At 31.1% G+C, this 5,346-nt stretch overlaps 1 pseudogene; it reads right to left on the bottom strand.

Moving 5' to 3' along the window:
* Positions 1-1,282: 1,282 nt before the first annotated feature.
* On the bottom strand, positions 1,283-1,414 carry LOC149538899 (U6atac minor spliceosomal RNA; annotated as a pseudogene).
* Between the last annotated feature and the right edge of the window lie 3,932 nt (positions 1,415-5,346).

Raw genomic sequence — 5,346 nt, 5'->3', positions numbered from 1 at the left:
AAACCTTAAACCCTAAACCTTAATTCTTATACCCTAAACCCTAAACACTAAATTCTTATACCCTAAACCTTAATTCTTATACCTTAAACCCTAATTCTTAAACTCTAAACACTAAAGTCTAATCCTTAAACCCTAAACCCTAAACAATAAATCTAAATAGTAAACCATGAACCCTAATCCTTAAACCATAATTTTTGATTCCATCGTTGGATTTTCATAAGTTTTGGATATGTTGTTGGGGGTAAACATTTGCCCAAATTAATGGTCAAATTTAAGAACCAATTTTTGATTCAAAAGTTCTCAGTCTCGATGTACAAGTCTATATATAGAATGGCATAGTATAAGATCATGTTTTCTCTCTAAATTTAGAATTGCTTGTTATGATATTCTAGTTTGTTATGGGTGTAGAGTTGAGTCACTCTAGAATGACTTGCTTGGGGATTTGAGCTGATTGTGAGCGAAGGGTTGACTTATTCGATGATTTGTGCTTGATTCATACTCAAATTTTGACCGATTTGGAAACTTCTAAGCTCACAATGGATTGTAAAAATATTTGAGTTAATTTCAAGGGAAGGGACCTATTCAATGATATTTAACCACATAATAGCTTGTTATGAGATTGTAGGTAATTCTGAGTGAATGATTGATCATTTTGGTGATTTCTATCCTCATAATGAATTGCTATGATATTTTTGCTAGCTGTGATTGAATAGTTGATCAATTCAGTGATCTATAATGGAGTCACAAAAAAATGGGTCTAGATTTAGGGTTTGGGGTTTAGGGTGTAGAGACGACAACTTTTGATTCTCTAGTTGGATTTACCTAAGTTTTTGAGATGTTGTTGGGTAGTGAAATATGACCAAAACCAACTGTTATATTTAATAACCAATTTTTGATGCAAAGTTATGAGTATGCATGTATAGGTCTATACAAAGTGGAAAAGTTTAAGATCATGTTTTCTTTCTAACCTTAGATTGGATTATGATATTCTAGTTGGCTATGAGTGTACAGTTGATTGATTCAGCGATTTGTAATTCTAGAATGACTTGTTATGAGATTTAAGCTAATTGTGAGTGAAGGGTTGACATAAACCCTAACCTTCAGAATAGATGACTTCAGTGCGGCTTATAATGAGATAGTAAATGATTCATAGAAATGTTTGACAACATTTTTTTAAAATTTTAATTACATTTGAAGAATTCAATTATAAATACTATTGTATGTATAAAGAATATAAAAAATTATGTTAAATATAACTATCAATTTGAATATAATATCAAAATTAAAATTATTTTATTTTTGGGTAAGAACCGTCAATGACTAATAGCCTTAAACTGTGTGTGAAGGAAAGTTGAAAGATTATTCTCACCCTTATCAAGGGAGATGCCACATGTCTCTTATTTTCAATGAACACAAACATTTTTGTTTTAAATATATAAAAAAAGTAAAATGTACGATATTTGGACCTAGTTTTATTTAGAAGGCTAAAGATAAGATTTATTTGTAAAGATAATTTTAACAAAGGTTTTGATTAGGTAAAAATAGGTTTTGAAAGGTCCCAAAAACATGTACATAAAATCAAAAAATATTACAATATAAGGCCCAAATATAGTAGTGTGATTCACCAAACAAAGATAGGGAACAACCAACAAAAGTTTATAATAAATATCAAGTCTGATATTAGACATTTTGTCATCGATAAAAATCCTTATACAAATTATGGCTATACATTTTTTGGTATATGTTCCCAACAAATAAATGCAATTAAAAGACAAACATGACATTGTAAAAAGTAAATTTCAACCTTCTAACTATTGCAACACTTGCACTCTACTCCATCATCAGGCATTGTACTTGTTTGTGCATCACTAGCCCATTCAAAGAATCCACATCCATCGTGTCCCTACAATAGTGAATCTTCATTAGTTCCTAGTATAATAATTATTTATTCATTATGCTAATTTATAAGAAAATTAATAACGACCTTTTTCTTATTTGGACAAGACCAAAATTTACGCCCAAGATTTTTTTGTGTTGGAGATTTTCAACAAACAAGAGCCAACACCACATCGACATGTTGGCACATTGATTAAAGTCATCAACCCTGCAACATTAAAAATTACATTAGTTATATCAAAATACACATACTATAACAAAAGTTTTTTAAATTACTATAAAAAATCCTTTATAATCATTATTAAAAGCTTATTTAAATATCAATTTATATAGTCAAGGAGTCATTCACAAAAAAATACATCACTATATCCATTTCAATGGTGCAAAATTGAAATTCAATTGCATCGTTATATCAAGCGATATGAAATCCTAAAAATGGTAAGTATTGCATCTCCTACTTCTGTATTATTTATGGGAGTGAAGAATCAAACAATAGGTTGCTGAAAATGAAAAAAAAAACATGACTAGAAAGAAGATATCAACATTGTGCACACCCGAAAAAAAATGATATTGTCCAAATTAAGACATTATCCATAGAAGCTAAATAGCTAATAGGAGTCAAACAACACAACAAGTGAAATGTTGATCTAGACATTGGTAATGTTGATATAGATATTACTGCCATCTATATTCCAATGTGTTACTAAGAAAGAATGAAAAGACATACCTATCAATGGAACATGTGATTGTAAAAGAAACCTATAGGATGTCTAATTATGGCCAACCATGGAAATACAACCTTTTGAAAAATATTCATGATCATCAATATTGAATTGAAAATACTAAGAATTAGAAGATATTTAAAATGGAAAGATCAAGTCACAACAACAACCATTGAATACAATTACAACCAAGCAGAGTCCTTAAGGTGCCAGCATGAGGATTCGAGATAGACTTGGGAAATTACAAATTATATGTATACAAAGGCATATAATGTACAGACTTCTATAGGCCAAAGCAATTTGAATTCTCAATTACTGCCTAACTAAGGGAGTTGTTGTATCTAGCTTTAGAAATTGCATATCCATAATCTGGATAACACTTGAATTGGGAAAAGAAGAGCAGATGAAAATATTTAGGAAAAAAATCAAACTCATGAGAGCTTTTAGAGCTATGTATCCCTGCTACCAGTGCACAGGAATCATGTTTCTCTTTGATTGAAACTATTCAAGACATACTTATAAATAGTGCTCTACAAAACAAGACCATAATTAGATTACTTATGCTGATCAAGTGTATACATCAGACTTGTGCCTCACCAAGTGTATACATCATTGTGACATTTATTAAGAATGAAATAACATTAACATATAACTTAAATGCATTTATCGAAGAAAAAAATACAGATATTAGCCTTGAAGCACCTATCTAATAGGTTCCCATCTCTCAACATCTTAGAATAGAGGTATTTAAAATATCTACACTACCATACATTTTCATTTTCAAGATGTAAATAATCAAATCAGTTAAAAAGCCTTTACAATCGGCACAAACACAAGGGAGGGGTATCGTGGTTTTCATAACAATTGGGAAGGCAATGTTCAAATAAGAGGAATTGCTATTATCAGAAAATGAAAAAGGTATAAAATAGAGGATATAAGAATCATCACAGTATTCTGCATTTTACCCAACAAAATAATGTGAAGTAGCCTAGACACCACGCAAACTATTTGACCAAATGCCTATCCAAGTAGCTTAATAGAAGTTGGGGACTAATGTGTAAAGAATTTGGTACCAATAGTTATCAAATCTGCAAATAATTCTATGATTAATGCAAATGACTAAGTCCACCGATCCCTCTGTGTGGGTTAATATATATGAAGAGCCGATACAAGCATCTTTAAATATTTAAACAAGTAAAGGTAATGAATAATTTTCCATATACGCATGTCATAAAGTCATAAAGAAGCTAATAAAAACATGTTTTCAACTGATAAAAATATGTTTTGCAGCTAATAATATCATAAGGCATGCTATGAACTAGTCAAATATAAAGGTCACTATAATTCAAAATAGTTTTAACAAAAACTCTAGAGTCCTCCATACTTTTAAGTTGTATATGTATTTGACTCTCTCCCCCTCAATCATTCTTAAGAAGCCTTTTTCTCTTTTGGTTTCAACCAAAAAATCATCATAGGCCTTTATCATTGAATCTTCACTAATCCCAAAAATGCCTTTGAAGGCATCATATATTTTCTCTCCAACACATTTAGAATCCTCTTCATCCACTTTGAGAATGTAAGGCTTTAAACATGCCCCCATGGATACTATTCACGGCTTCACAAATGGCATCCATCGAACCAACCATGCTCACCTTCTTTATTTTTCCCTTCCTTGATGAAGATGGTGATATTCTCTAACTACCACTTGCACTTGATTGGTTGGATTGAGCAAAGTCTTCATCCAAATGACTATCAGCATCAACTGGTATACTAAAATCCCTAACATCATCAAGATCAATGGCCTCATCCATAATGTTCCCTTCCTCCATCTCCTAAGCCATGGCAGCTACATTACCTTATGCTATGTCATTTTCCACAATGAAAGCTAACTCATTATAGTATTGGAATGGCTACCTTTTATACACTTTTGCATTTTTGAATTATTTCCTTTGCACATTAGGAAACAATTGAAATGGTTAGTTGTTTTTCAATACTAAATTTACTTTAAAAAAAATGAATATTAAGTACCATTTTACCTTCAACAACTCATTCCAAACATTGTCTTTAGCATCCACGCACTGTGTACCTTCATTCCAAGCAAAGTCACTTGTATTTCTTAAATCTTTCATTACTCTAAATCCCACTTTCCATGTTTTCAATTTATTCTTCAAATTATCCTTGCTCAAATTTTGCTTTAGGTCATCATTAAACTACCTTTCAATGGCAGTCCAAGCTTCCTTTTTGAAACCACCTTCACCTTTTTGACCTAGCTGTACTTGCTCTTGAAGCAACTCAAGGAATTTCTGCTCCATATCCCTACTCCATAGCACCCTATTCGTAGAAGGTGCATTAATGACTTGTGCTTCTTGATCCATGCTAACATAATGAAAATGGGTAAATAATACTCGAACATATAATATTAGACCTTAATAATGTGTATGTAAAGAATACTTGACCATATAATATTAGACCATATATAAAATCATGAAATCAGACCACTTTAAAAGGAAAATTAGGTGCAACATATAAATCATTACCAAGAAAGAACACTCTGTATTTTAACATAATGTAAAGATGTCAATGTTATACTTCCAAGCAAGAGAACCTTTCATTAAACCAAACCTTGTAGGACTTTTTTCCATAGTTCAACATAAAACATATTGGAATCACATGTGATGAGTGGCTTGCCATAAAATATACATATATTTCATGTAAACAAGTAGCACTT

Source organism: Cupressus sempervirens, chromosome 9 (genome assembly GCF_028749045.1).
Source record: "Cupressus sempervirens isolate cs-2001-9-10 chromosome 9, ASM2874904v1, whole genome shotgun sequence".
Taxonomy (NCBI): domain Eukaryota; kingdom Viridiplantae; phylum Streptophyta; class Pinopsida; order Cupressales; family Cupressaceae; genus Cupressus; species Cupressus sempervirens.
The sequence above is the reverse complement of the archived record's forward strand: the minus strand, read 5'-3'. Positions and strand labels throughout refer to the sequence as shown.